A 14663-nucleotide genomic window follows, 5' to 3' on the forward strand; every position below is an offset into this window, starting at 1 on the left:
CATGAGCCACTGTGCCTCGCCAACTGTTAGAATTTTAATAGGGATTGCATTGCATTTTGATAGGGACTGCATTTGTAGATAGCTTTGGATAATGTTATCATTTAAAGAATATTGTCTTCCCAGCCTGGCCAACATAGTGAAACCCTGTCCCTACTAACAATACAAAATTTAGCCAGGTGTGGTGGTGCACACCTGTAATCCCATGTACTCGGGAGGCTGAGACAGGAGAATCACTTGAACCTGGGAGGCGGAGGTTGCAGTGAGCCGAGGCTGTACCACTGCACTCCAGTCTGGGTGACAGAGCGAGACTCTGTCTCAAAAAAAAAAAAAAAAGCCGGGCGCAGTGGCTCACGCCTGTAATCCCAGCACTTTGGGAGGCTGAGGCAGATGGATCACGAGGTCAAGAGATCGAGACCATCCCGGTCAACATGGTGAAACCCCGTCTCTACTAAAAAAAAAAAAATACGAAAAAAATTAGCTGGGCATGATGTCGCGTGCCTGTAATCCCAGCTACTCAGGAGGCTGAGGCAGGAGAATTGCCTGAACCCAGGAGGCGGAGGTTGCAGTGAGCTGAGATCGCGCCATTGCACTCCAGCCTGGGTAACGAGTGAAACTCCTCCTCAAAAAAAAAAAAAAAATAATAATAATAATATTGTCTTCTAATCCATGAACGTGATATTTATTTCCATTTATTTATGTCTTTAATTTCTTTCAGCAACGTTTTGTAGTTTCAGTTTATGTCTTTTGTCTCCCTTGGTTAAATTTATTCCTGAGTATTTTATTTTTTGATGCTATTATAAATGGAATATTTTCTTTTTAGATTGTTAACTGTTAGTGAACAATAGAAATGCAGCTAATTTTTTTTTCTTTTTTTTTTTTCCCCTCTATTGCCCAGGCTGGAGTGCAGTGGCACGATCTCAGCTCACTGCAGCCTCCACCTCCCAGGTTCAAGTGATTCTCCTGCCTCAGCCTCCTAAGCAGCTGGGATTACAGGCATGCACCACCACACCCAGCTAATTTTTGTATTTTTAGTAGAGATGGGGTTTCACCATATTGGTCAGGCTGGTCTCAAACTCCTGACCTCGTGATCCACCTGCCTTGGCCTCCCAAAGTGCTGGGATTACAGGAGTGAGCCACCACGCCCAGCCAGTGCAACTAATTTTTGCATGTTCATTTTATATCCTACAACTTTGTTGAATTCATTTATTAGTGCTCTCTCTCTGTGTGTGTCTGTGTGTGTCTGTGCGTGTGTGTGTGTGTGTGTGTGTGTGTGTGTAATCTTTAGGGTTTTCTACATTTAAGATTATGTGTCTAGGAACAGAAATAATTTTACTATTTTCTGTCCAGTTTAGATGCCTGTGGAGAAAGGGTAAATGAGGCAGTGAGAAGGTTCTTGCTTAATTTCTCTGGCTAGAACTTTTCAATACTGGATTAAATAGAAGTGGCAAAAGTGGGCATCTTTGTCTTGTTCCTGATTTTAGGGGAAAAACTTTTAGTCTTTCACCATCGAGTGTGATGTAAGCTGTGAGATTTTCATGTATACCCTTTATTATGTTGAGGATATTGCCTTCTATTCCTGTTTCATTGAGTGTTTTTTAACAAAAAAAAATCTTGAATTTTGTTAAATGCTTTTTCTGCATCAATTGGGATGATCATTGTGTTTTTCTCCTTCATTCTGGTAATGTGGCATATTACCTTAATTGATTTTTGTTAAACCATCCTTGTACTTTGAGAATAAATCCCCACTTGGTCATCTGAGATGTATTTTTAATATCTACTTTTTAAAAGAAACCTCAAGTCCCAGCCTGAGCAACATAGTGAGACCCTCATCTCTACAAAGAAAAAAAAAAAAAATTAGCCAGATGTGGTGGCTCATGTCTGTAGTTCCAGCAATGTGAGAGGCTGAGATGGGAGGATCACTCGGGAGGCCGAGGCTGCAGTGAACCATGATTGCACCACTGCATCCAACCTGGGTGACAGAGCCAGACCCTATCTCAAAAAACAAAAACAAAAACCCAAAAGACTTCCAAGTCAACAAATACTTACTGAATTCTCCCTAGGTGTCAGACACTGTTGAAGTTCTGGGGATTCAGCAGTGAACAAGGGAAGAAGGCTAAGCCCCTGACTTCTTTCTTTTCTTTTCTTTTTTTTTTTTTTTGAGACGGAGTTTCGCTCTTGTTACCCAGGCTGGAGTGCAATGGCGTGATCTCGGCTCACCGCAACCTCCACCTCCTGGGTTCAGGCAATTCTCCTGCCTCAGCCTCCTGAGTAGCTGGGATTACAGGCACGCACCACCATGCCCAGCTAATTTTTTGTATTTTTAGTAGAGACGGGGCTTCACCATGTTGACCAGGATGGTATCGATCTCTTGACCTCGTAATCCACCCGCCTCAGCCTCCCAAAGTGCTGGGATTACAAGCGTGAGCCACCACGCTCGGCCTCTTTTCTTTTCTTTTTCTTTTTTTGAGAGTCTTGCTCTGTCACCCAGGCTGCCAGCCTCAAGTGCAGTGATGCATTCTCAGCTCACTGCAACCTCCGCCTCCTGGGTTCAAGTGATTCTTGTGCCTCAGCTTCCCGTATAGCTAGGATTACGAGCACTACCATGCCCAGATAATTTTTGTATATTTAGTAGAGACAGGGTTTTACCATGTTGGCCAGGCTGGTCTTGGGCCAGGCTGGTCTTGAACTCCTGACTTGAAGTGATCCACCTGCCTCTGCCTCCCAAAGTGCTGGGATTACACTCGTGAGCCACTGCGCCTGGCCCATTTGAGTGTTTTGAGCAGGGTAGTGACATGAGTGATTTGTGCTTTAGAAAGATGTATCAAGGATATAATGAAGTAGGAATGAATAGAGGCTATTCCTGCTGTCCTAGTGATCAGTGATAGGAGAGCAGCCAGGGAGATGATGATGGTTGGTCAGGTTGGGGATCTGACTTGGTGATAAATCTGTTGTAACCAGCTGTTTCAGATGTGGGCTTGTTTTAGGATGTTTCCTAAACTTTTGGCCCAAGCCATAAGCAGGATAGCTAGTAGTATAATTAACTGCGATGGCTGGAGAAGAACAGATACTGTGGGGAAATTAAGAGTTCTGTTTTGGTCTTGTTAGATTTGAAGTGTTTATAAGGCATCTGAGTGGAGATACCAAGTGAAATAGTGAGTGGAAATAGTGTGAATAAGGAGTTTAGGGGAGATGCTTGATAGGTGCATATGTAGGAGACATAAGCGAACAGATGAGACTTGGAGCCAGGAGTCTGGATGAGAAGCCCTCGGGAGAAAGGGTAGATGAGGAAAGCTGGCCAGGAACAAACTCTTTAGGGAAGCAAGAAGGGAGGCTGAGAAGCACAACCAGAAGGTAGGACACCAGTAGGGACATGATGTCACCACAACTAGGAAATAGCGTATTGTAGGCGTTTTTCTTTTTCTTTCTTTTTTTTCTGAGATGGAGTTTTGCTCTTGTTGCCCAGGCTGGAGCGCAATAGTTCGATCTCAGCTCACTGCAACCTCCACCTTCCGGGTTCAAGCGATTCTTCTGCCTTAGCATCCTGAGTAGCTGGGATTACAGGCATGTGCCATGATGCCCGACTAATTTTTTGTGTTTTTAGTTGAGAAGGGGTTTCACCGTGTTAGCCAGGATGGTTGTTAGGCGTTTTTCATTTCAGCATAGTGTCCTCATGGTCAGTCCTTTCAGTGGCTGCCCTGATGGTGTTTGATCGTAAGAGTCATAACTCATCCATGAAGGCATTTTACAGTCTGTCTTCAAGCAGGCAGGTCCTTAGATTGAAATAATGGAGGCTTCACCAAGTGCCTTTACTACGCAGATAGCTGTTGGGACAGAGATTGTCAGATGAGTGTATTTTACAGAAAAACCTTTGACAAGTTATATAGTATACTAGTTAAAAGAAAAAGTTAATCTCCTAGCTAAGACAAAAGGTACAGTTTGGGAAGATGAAAAAGATGGATGGTGGTGATGGCTGCACAATATGAATGTACCTAATGTCACTGAACTGTACACTTAAAAGTGGCTAAAATGGTAAGTTTATGTTATATAAATTTTTACCACAAAACAAAGTATAGTACTATAGTACTTTGTCACTGATTATAGTAAATATTTAAATCTGCTAGATTGCTCTTTTTTTTTTTTTTTTTTGAGACGGAATCTGGCTCTGTTACCCAGGCTGGAGTGCAGTGGTATGATGTCAGCTCACTGCAACCTCTGCCTCCAGGTTTAAGTGATTCTTCTATTTCAGTCTCCCAAGTAGCTGGGATTATAGGTGCCCGCCACCATGCCTGGCTAATTTTTGTATTTTTAGTATAGACAGGGTTTCGTCATGTTGCCCAGACTGGTCTCGAACTCCTGACTTCATGTTATCCATCCGCCTTGGCCTCCCAGAGTGCTGGTATTAAGACATTGAGCCACTGTGCCCAGACTAGACTGCCCTTAAATAGGTTAAAACAAATAATTTTGTTGAGAGGTGTTGGGGAATCAACTGTCGTGGAAGTGTTCCTTGGGCGCGGGGAGTTGGAACCAGAGTGTTGACTGTTGTCATTTGCTGTGTGACCTGGATCATCTGGCATGACCCTCCCTAAGCCTCAGTTTCTTTGTTACCAATATGATATTGTGCTGGAGGATCCCATCTCTTCTAGCTCTGAAGTTTGATAGCTTTCTGTTCCGTTGCCTCTATAAACGTCTGGAAGGCAAACATGTTCCAGTCTGAGAAATGATTGCGAACATTTGGAAGAATTTGTGGTCCCAGTGCATATCATAGTCCACAGCTGTCCTGTTGGCTGGAAAATGTTACTTAGTACCAGATTATAGATATGAGAAATAAGCAATTAAAACTTGCAGCAGGCCTCACAATTTGAGACAGAAACAAAAATCTTTGCATTTTAAGACTTTGACCAAATATTTGTGAATGAGCACCATGTAGATGTGATTTGTTTATCTGTGAGGCTTCATACATTGTGACTTGACAGATTATCCTGGCGCAGCTGGATAAAGAAACAAAAAAAATTAAAATAAAAAGACTTGACAGGAACCACAGTGTTTAGGTTTGTGAGCCCACAGTACCACCCTTTGCCTTCAAGAGTGTGGAGGGAGTCTTGGGGCCAGCAGCGAGCAGGGTGGAAGGCTCTTAGTGGCTTGTGGGCATGAAAAGAGTACAGAGGGGAGGTCTTCCTGGGAGAGAAGTTGTTGGAAGGGGCCAGTGAAGTGGGCAGCTGGCATGTTGGAGAGAGCTCTAGGGGCTCCTGGATCCTGACCCTGAGGAAAAGGGCCCCAGGTGAGTCTCATCTCTGTGCTTTCTTCTGTGCCACTGTTCTCCTCACAAACTCCTCCCGTCTTTGCACGCTCTGTGTTTGGAACTATCTTCCATGCAACGTTTATATTAAGAGTTCTTGAAATAGTAATGAAACAGAGACTTGTCACATTTCCCATTTTGGGATTTGATTGTATAAACTGTCAGGAGCTTTGGTGCCCTCCAGCAGAGCACACTTCTTTCAGGAAATCAGGCAAAGGGTCTTCAGCCTCTGTGGCCTGATATGCTCATGTGTGGCTGGTGGCAGGAGGCTGGTGCTGACTGTGCCCCTATCAGTACCTGTTGGGACTGAGGCTGAGGACAGTCTGTCCATGGGCCAAGAGTCTCATTGTGTGAAATGACAAGGATGCCCTGTGGGTTCTCAAGTTGTTTCTAGCTTTAAAACTGATTCTTGGCTAGGTGAGGTGGCTCACGCCTGTAATCCTAGTACTTTGGGAGGCTGAGGCTGGCGGATCACCTGAGGTCAGGAGTTCGAGACCAGCCTGACCAACATGGTGAAACCCGGTCTCTAGTAAAAATAGAAAATGAGCCTGGTGTGGTGGTGCATGCCTGTAATCCTATTACTTGGGAGGCTGAGGCAAGAGAATTGCTTGAACTGGGAGGCAGAGGTTGGAGTGAGCCGTGACCGTGCCATGGGCAACAAGAAACTCTATCTCAAAAATAAACAAACAAATAAATAAACAAACCTGATTCTTGTTCAGTCCCTTTGTTAGTCATTCCTGCCCAGGTCAAGAGGGAGTGAGAATGTACGTAGCTGGCATTGTGGAAGAAAATCTTTAGTATGTTTGTTGATACTCTGTTCCCAAGAGGATCGACATTATCATGTAGTTATTTGTGACAACCACAACCAATTAATATAATTTGGTCTTCCTTCAATTTGGGTGTTTCTGTGCCATCCCAGCAATTACTCTGAATGTAGCAATATGCATCCTCTTGAATCTGTATGTTTTCAGGCTTTAGATTCTCTGAAATCAGCTTTCATTCATTAACTAAAATTCCTTTATTTTTTTCAATACTATTTAATTATTATCTTTTTGAGACAGAGTTTCGCTCTTGTTGCCCAGGCTGGAGTGCAGTGGTGTGATCTCAGCTCACTGCAACCTCTGCCTCCTGGGTTCAAGTGATTCTCCTGAGTCAGCCTCCTGAGTAGCTAGGATTACAGGCACCCATCGCCACACCCAGCTAATTTTTTGTATTTTTAGTAGAGATGGGGTTTCTCCATGTTGGCCAGGCTGGTCTTGAACTCCAGACCTCAGGTGATCCATCCACCTCGATCTTCCAAAGTGCTGGGATTAAAGGTGTGAGCGATCCCCATCCCGGCCTTTTTTTCAATACTGCTAACTTGGTCTGCTGGAATTTCTCCCAGTTTACTGGCTAATTTTGATGCTTAGAGAAGCAATTTTCTGCCCTGAGCTTTGGTCCACTTGACAGCTTTCAGAAAAACATTCCTCAAAGGGATGAATTGTTTGCACCAGTGGACTAGTTTAGCACAGTCCTGTAGTGACTTTCTGCTTGGCACCAGGTGAGGTGCTGGGTGCTCTAGGGAACACAAGGCAATCGATTCAGTTATTCCTTTCTCCCGAAGGGGACCGCAGTCAATCCGGGAGGCTAAGAAAGTCAGAATGAGCAAGGTGAAAATACATAGTTACAGAAGCTCAGAGAATAGGTCTGCTGCTTCCACAGGAAACTTTGTTCATTATTTTTATATTTAACTTTCAGTGTAGAAATACATTTACATGACACAAAATTGGAAAGGTAAATACACGGGAAAGTTTCCCTTCCGTCCTGCCCCTGGCTTCCAGATCCTCCCCCAAGGCTGTCGGTGCTGCCACTTCTCATGTGTCCGTTCCCAGGTGTTTTGTGCATTTATAGACAAATAAGCAGAGACCATTGTTCTCTTACATGAAAGTAGCACACTATTCCCTTGCATTTTTCTATAAATGTTTCTGTATGATAGTTCATCATTAATTAATAAGAATTTCCTCATTGTCTTTTTCTTTTTTTCTTTTTTGAGACAGAGTCACCCAGGCTGAAGCACAATGGTATTTTATTATTATATGTATGTATATATGTATTTTTATTATTATTTTTTGAGACAGAGTCTCACTTTGTCATCTGGACTGGAGTGCAGTGGCACAATCTTGGCTCACTGTAACCTCCACCTCCTGGATTCAAGCAGTTCTCCTGCCTCAGTCTTTTGAGTAGCAGGGATTACAGGTGCCTGCCACCATGCCTGGCTAATTTTTATGTTTTTTAGTAGAGGCAGGGTTTCACCTTGTTGACCAAGCTGGTGTCTTGAATGCCTGACCTCAAGTGACCCACCCACCTTGGCCTCCCAGAGTGTGTGTGTGTATGTTTTGTGTGTGTGTGTGTGTGTGTGTGTGTGTGAGTGTGTGTGTGTATGTATATATATATATATATATGTATACTTTAAAAGACTGAGCCTCACTCTTGTCACCCAGGATGGAGTGCAATGGTGCGATCTTGGCTCACCACAACCTCTGCCTCCCGAGTTCGAGCGATTCTCCTGCCTCAGCCTCCTGAGTAGCTGGGGTTACAAGTGTGTGCTACCACACCTGGCTAATTTTGTATTTTTAGGAGTGACGGGGCTTCTCCATGTTGGTCAGGCTGATCTTGAACTCTCAGCCTTAGGTGATCCACCTGCCTCGGCTACCCAAAGTGCTGGGATTACAGGCAAGAGCCACCATGCCCAACCAGCATGTATGTATGTGTATAAATCAACATACACGTATTTACTAAGCATCCGTCTGTTCTTATTTTAAAAGGATGAGAGTTAAATTTTGTCAGATGTCTTCAGCATTGGCAGAGATGATCTCTCTTAATAGTTTGAACATAATGTTGTTTTAACAGTACTTATGTGTTTTTGGCAGAAAATGAATGGGGTGATGTTTAGAAAAGGCTTATGGAGGAAATGGCATTTTATCCAGTGCCTGAAGGCTAGATAGAGAAATTAGAGATGGGGAATTAGACTGGGAAGATGGGAAAAGGGTGTTCAGTAAAGAGAGATCCTTGACTGCAAAGGTGTGGCAAGTGGGAATGCAGGTTATTTGGGAAAAGAATTGCAGATACCCAGCATGACTGTGATATTCATGGGGGCCTTCTAGATGGGTAACATGGGGGCAGATTACACCTCTGGGCTTCAGATTCTTCATTTGTGGAATTGAAATAATAAAAGCAGTTATTTTTTAAAAGTGTGTTACAAGGATTCAGGAGATAACGTAGGCAAAAGTCTTAGCCCAGAGGCTGACACATGGTTTGTAAGTATAGTTATTTTTATTTGACAAGAAGAAAGCTGGAAAGAGGTTTCAGTATATTTTGAGTGTACCTGTGTAATAAAGAAGTATGGTCTCAAATGTGCAGACACTGGAGAGCCATTCAAGACTTTTGTGCAAGGGGTGACATAAGCAGTTGTGTTTTTTTTTCCATTAAAAATTTTTTTAAGAGATGGGGTCTCACTGTGTTGCCCCGACTCGTCTCAAACTCCTGGGCTCAGGCAGTCCTCCCATCTCAGCTTCCCAAAGTGCTGGGATTACAGGTGTGAGCCACTGTGCCTGGCCATAAGCGGTCTTTATTTTAGGAAGCTGTCCATACTGACAGTGTGGGAAGAGAAACCAGAAGTGAAGTGCAGATGTAGGTAGCAAAATCAGGTAGGAGACTGTTAGAATTTTCTAGGCCGGTGGTTTTAGATATCTGCCACTAGTCCACTTCATTTTTTATTTTTTGAGATAGGTCTTGCTCTTTTGCCCAGGCTAGAGTGCAGTGGAGCAATCACAGCTTATTGTAGCCTTGACCTCCTGGGCTCAAGCAATCCTTCCCACTCAGCCTCCCAAGTAGCTGGGACTATAGTCATGAGCCACCATGCTTGGCTAATTAAAAAATATTTTTTTGTAGAGAAAGGGTCTCTGTATGTTGCCCAGGCTGGTCTTGAACTCCTGGTCTCAAGCAATATTCCTGCCTCAGCCTCCCATACTGCTGAGATTACAGACATTAGTTAGCTACCATGCCTGGCATGCTAGTCCAGTTTAGACATATGTTCAAAATGGGGGCACCATAGAGTTGACTTAATTTGGAAACTCTTGGGCTCCAGGGTTTGGTAGGGCAGTGGTTCTCAAACTTGGATATATCAATGTCAGCTGGAGGGTTTGTTAAATACAGATTTCTGGGACTCACCCCCAGATTTTCTGATTCACCAGGTTTGGGATAGGCCCAAGAATTTGCATTTCTAACAAGGATTTAGATTGGGACATTTGTGAAGAAGAGGATGGATGAAGTGTTCCTTGTTGATGATTCATTCAGAGAGGGGATTATTAGCTGTCTGTCTTTCTCCCAGAATGCCTGAGGTGCTTTGTATCACAATTAGAAGTTGAGAAGATGTGTACTGAGCACTGTTCTGATATCTGATGCTGGTTGGGTTGGTTGGTTTCCTCATCACTTATTCAACAAGAGGTTTGTTTTCAGAGACAGGGTCTCACTATGTTGCCCAGGCTGGCATAAAACTCCTGGGCTCAAGGGATCGTCTCACCTCAGCCTCCTGAGTAGCTGGGAGTATAGGTGCATTTAAAGAGAACTACTGGAAAACATATTGTCAGGGGAGGTCTTTTTGTAGAAATGATATTTCAGCTGAGACTTGAAGGATGAAAAAGAACCAGCCTATAAACAGAAGAGGGAATAGAGGATGGAGCAGTATGTGCCAGGTCCCTGAGATGGGAATGAGGTTGGCACACATAAGGCATTGGAAGAGAGCAAAACAGGGAGAGGTGACATGAGATGAAGTTAGGGAGGACTGCAGTGGGTTGTGCAGAGCCCTGGGAGCTAGGGAGAAGCACTTGGGCTTTATTCTAAGTGCACAAGGGGATCCTGCTCACGGTATTGGTAGAATCTGTATCCACTCTGACCTCTGAGATAAGGTGAATTGGAAAGGGACAGGAAGGGACCTGTGAGGTCCAGGCATGGTGGGTGACTCAGCCTATAATCTCAGCTCTTTGGGAGGTTGAGGTGGGAGGATTGCTTGAGTCTAGGAGTTCAAGACCAGTCTGGGTGACATGGTGAAACCCATCTCTACTAAAAATACAAAAATTTTGCCAAATGTGGTGGTGCACCCCTGTAGTCCTAGCTACATGGGAGGCTGAAGTGGGAGAATTGATTTAGCCTGGAAGTTGGAGGCTGCAGTGAGCCATGATCATACCACTGCATTCCAGCCTGGGTGACAGTAGTTTGAGGAGGAGGAAAGGGGATGTTCATAGATCAGGAGTGGGGGTGAAGGAAGAAATCTTGTGTGTTGTTTGCTTTGTCTTTTTTCCTTTTCTTTTGCTTTGGCCTTCCATGCAGTTCTGTGGTGGTGGAGACAGCAGTGACATTGGCAGATGGATAGAAAAGGAATTCTTCTATTTATAGGGACTGTGGTCCCAGGAGCATGAAGGGAATCCTTGATTTTGTTCTTTCCTTTCTCTCATTGCTTTTCCCTGGAGGTACTAGAGGTAGTCACAGTTGTGGGAGGTACTCAGCAGGTCAGGATAATTAAACCCCTGGCTTTCTGGCTAGAAGACCAGGAAAAGTGTTAGAGATATTGCATGGAGGAAGGAACTCAAGAAATTGAACTCATAAAGTTGCATATGAACTACTGGACTATTCCTTTGAACTAACATACGTGCATCTGACTCTAAACAGCATACCAAAGGCTTTGAGGACTAAAGTGTGGAGTAGATTACTACTCAAGTAGTTTCACACAGGCCCCTGGATGGTATGCTTGGGAAAAATCAAAATAATACTTCAAAGGTTTTGAAAACTGATCTCATCTTGGTACCACTGCTCAGAGAAGGTGGGTAGAAACTTGTGGACTGGACCTAATTAGGTTGATGGCTGCAAAAACAAATTCAAAATTTTGTGTAGGACTTAAACAAGAGCTAGAGTCACATAGCATAATATTCAAAATGCCCAGTAATTCAGAATTACTTCAGCTATGAAGAATCAGAAAAATCATAAGGGGAAAAGACAGCCAATAGATAGCAACAACAACATGACACAGATGTTGAAATTACCAAAAAATTAAAAGCCAAAGTATAATTAAAATATTAATTAAAACCTTGCTATAACAAGTAAGGGTGAATACTCTTGAAATGAACAGAAAATTAGAAATTTATTTACTGCAAAATATGATAACCTAAATGAAAAATTAATTGGGTGGGCTCAATAACAGAATGGAGAAGACAGAAGAGTCAGTGAATGTGAAGGTAGAATAATACAAATTATGCATTCTGACCAACAGAGATTAAAATAAAGAAAATGAAGAAAAATAAAGAACTTCAGGGACCCATGGGACAATAACAGAAGGTTTATCTTTTATGTTTTTGAAGTCTCAAAAAGGAGAAGGAGCGGTACAGAAAAATTTAAAGAAATTATGGAAAGGAAGAAAGAAATATGTTTCTGTTCACAGATATGTAAGTCTACGTGGAAATTCCCAAAGAGTCTAGACACACAAACAAAAAGACTCTAGCACTAATAAGCGATTTCAGGACAGTTGCAGGATAAAAGATTAACATAAAAAAATCAATGTATGAACAATGAACATGTGAAAACCAAAATTGAAAACACATTTGCTAAAAAAAAGTGAAATATTAGGTATAAATCTAATAAAACATGTACAGTCATGTATGCTGAGAATTACACAGTACTGATGAAAGAAATCAAAGATCTAAATAAATGAAGAAATAGACCACGTTCATGAATTAAAAGACTTAACATGCCAGTTCTTTGCAAATTTGATACACAGGTTTAATGCAGTTTCTAACAAAATTTTATCTTTTTTTTTTTTTTTTTTTTTGAGATGGAGTCTCACTCTGTCTCCTGGAGTGCAGTGGCATGATCTTGGCTCACTGCAACCTCCGCCTCCCAGGTTCAAGCAATTCTCCTGTCCCAGCCTCTGGAGTAGCTGGGATTATAGGCCTGCAGGCCACCATGCCTGGCTATTTCGTATTTTTAGTAGAGACAGGGTTTCACATGTTGGCCAGGCTGGTCTCGAACTCCTGACTTGAAGAAATCTGCTCACTTCGGCCTCCCAAAGTTCTAGGATTACGGGTATGAGCCACCACACCCAGCCTTGTTTTCAATTTTTTAAGCCTGAGTCACAGTTTGTGACCCAGGCTGGGTTGCAGTGACATGATCTTGGCTCACTCAACCTCTGCCTCCTGGGTTCAAGCAATTCTTAGACTGCCAAGTAGCTGGGATTACTGGTGTGTGCCACCACACCTCGGTAATTTTTTGTGTTTTTAGTAGAGATGGGGTTTCACTATGTTGGCCAGGCTGGTTTCAAACTCCTGACCTCAAGCAATCTTCCCACCTTGGTCTCCTAAAAGTACTGGGACTACAGGCATGAGCCACTGTGCCTGGCCCAGACAACTGTTTTTTGACAGAGACGCCAAGCAATTCAATGGAGGAAGGATAGTCTTTTCACCAAATGGTGCTGGAACAATTGGCTATCTTTAGGTCAAAGGAAAAAAATTTTATGTATCATACCTTATCTAAAAATTAAATGGATCACAGATGTTTACTTTTATTTTTTGAGGCAGTCTCGCTGTGTTGCTCAGGCTGCAGTGCAGTGGTGCGGTCATAGCTCATTGCAGCCTCAAACTCTTGGGCTCAAGTGATCCTCCCACTTCAGCCTCCCAAGTAGTTAGGACTACAGGCATGTGCCAGCATGCCCTGCTAGTTTTAAATTTCTTTTTTGTAAAGACAGTGTCTCACAGTGTCCACGCTGGTCTCAAAATCATGGTTTCAAGTAATCTCCCACCTCAGCCTCCCAGACTTTTGGGATTACAGGCACAAGCCATTGCACCCTGCTGGATTACAGATTTTTTTTTTTTCTTTTTGAAGATGGGGTTTTACCATGTTGGTCAGGCTGGTCTTGAACTCCTGACCTCAGGCGATCCACCCACCTTGGCCTCCAAAGTACAGCTAGTGCTCGACTCACGACCACGATTGGTTCCAACAGACTGGTCGTAACACGATTTGGTCGTAAGTTGAGTAGGCTATATGTACAGTACTGTGAAATGATGTTATAAAAATCTTTAAGTCATATTTTATCATAATTTTCTTTCATTGTTATATATCATAATTTTCTTTGTTCATTTTATGCCGTTTGTATCATCTCTACACCATTTTGTTTCTTATTTTTACATTCGTCAGGTTTAAGTAAAACACTGCATTACCAGTACAACTGGTTTAATATTTGCAAAACATACAAAATTACAAAATACAGGTTCATACAAAAATACAAAATACAGGTGTAAAAAATACCATAGGAGACATTTTCCCAATTGCAAAACATATCAAAATATATAAACATGTACGAAACATCTTATTTGCCGCTGGTTCTTGGCTGCGGATCGTTGATGTCGTCATCTGAGGCAGCAGTTGGGGTTACCGGAGTTGGTTTTTTCATAAACATGGTGAGCTTTGTCTGAATTGTATGTTTCTTTTTTTCTTCATAAATTTCACGATACAGACGAAACACATCGTGTGCCATCCGTTCAATCCTTGCAAATCGTTCGATGTTTGAGTCCATTGCTTCGAAATGTATAAGAAGTTTATTGGGAGGGGTTTGATGAAAAATATCCAAGACACAAAACACAAATTGCTGTACCGAGTCTGGGATAACAGTTGAAATGGTGCACACGGAGATGGTAGTGCTGTCGGAACCTGGTCTGTGCTGTTGTACGCCCAACTGGGCAACGTTTGCGCTGCCAGACGCGGAGCAGTCGTGGCTAGCAATTGTGGTCGTAAAGTCAAATGGTCGTAAGTTGCATAGGTCATAAGTCAATCAATACCTGTACTTGGATTACAGGCATGAGCCACCACACCTGGCCTGGTTTACAGATTTAAACAAATGTGAAGCTACAAATTTTAGGAAAAGACACTAGGGAAAATTGTCTTATGACCAAGGAATTCCACTCCTAAGAATGAATATATTCAAAAGAATTGAAAACAAAAAGAAAACAATACAAAAAACCCTAACTAAACAACAACAAAAAAAAGTGAAAAGAATGGAGGGGGTTGAGCCCAGTGGCTCATGCCTGTGATCCCAGCACTTTAGGAGACCTAGGTGGGCTGAACACAAGGTCAGCAGTTTGAGAAAAGCCTGGCCAACATAGTGAAACCCTGTCTCTACTAAAAATACAAAAATTAGCCAGGTGTGGTGGTTGTGGTTACCTGTAGTCCCAGCTACTTGGAAGGCTGAGGCAGGAAAATCACTTGAACCCGGGAGGCAGAGGTTGCAGTGAGCTGAGACTGTGCCATTGCACTCCAGCCTGAGTGACAGAGTGAGACTCCATCT

At 42.8% G+C, this 14663-nt stretch overlaps 1 protein-coding gene across 2 annotated transcripts in view; it reads left to right on the forward strand.

Annotated features, from left to right (window-relative positions):
* SCAP (SREBF chaperone) overlaps positions 1–14663 on the forward strand; it is a 65262-nt gene that overhangs the window by 12188 nt on the left and 38411 nt on the right. The gene's annotated exons all lie outside the window — the stretch shown is intronic.

This window comes from Sapajus apella, unplaced genomic scaffold (assembly GCF_009761245.1).
Source record: "Sapajus apella isolate SASKATOON/1434 unplaced genomic scaffold, GSC_monkey_1.0 scaffold38, whole genome shotgun sequence".
NCBI lineage: Eukaryota > Metazoa > Chordata > Mammalia > Primates > Cebidae > Sapajus > Sapajus apella.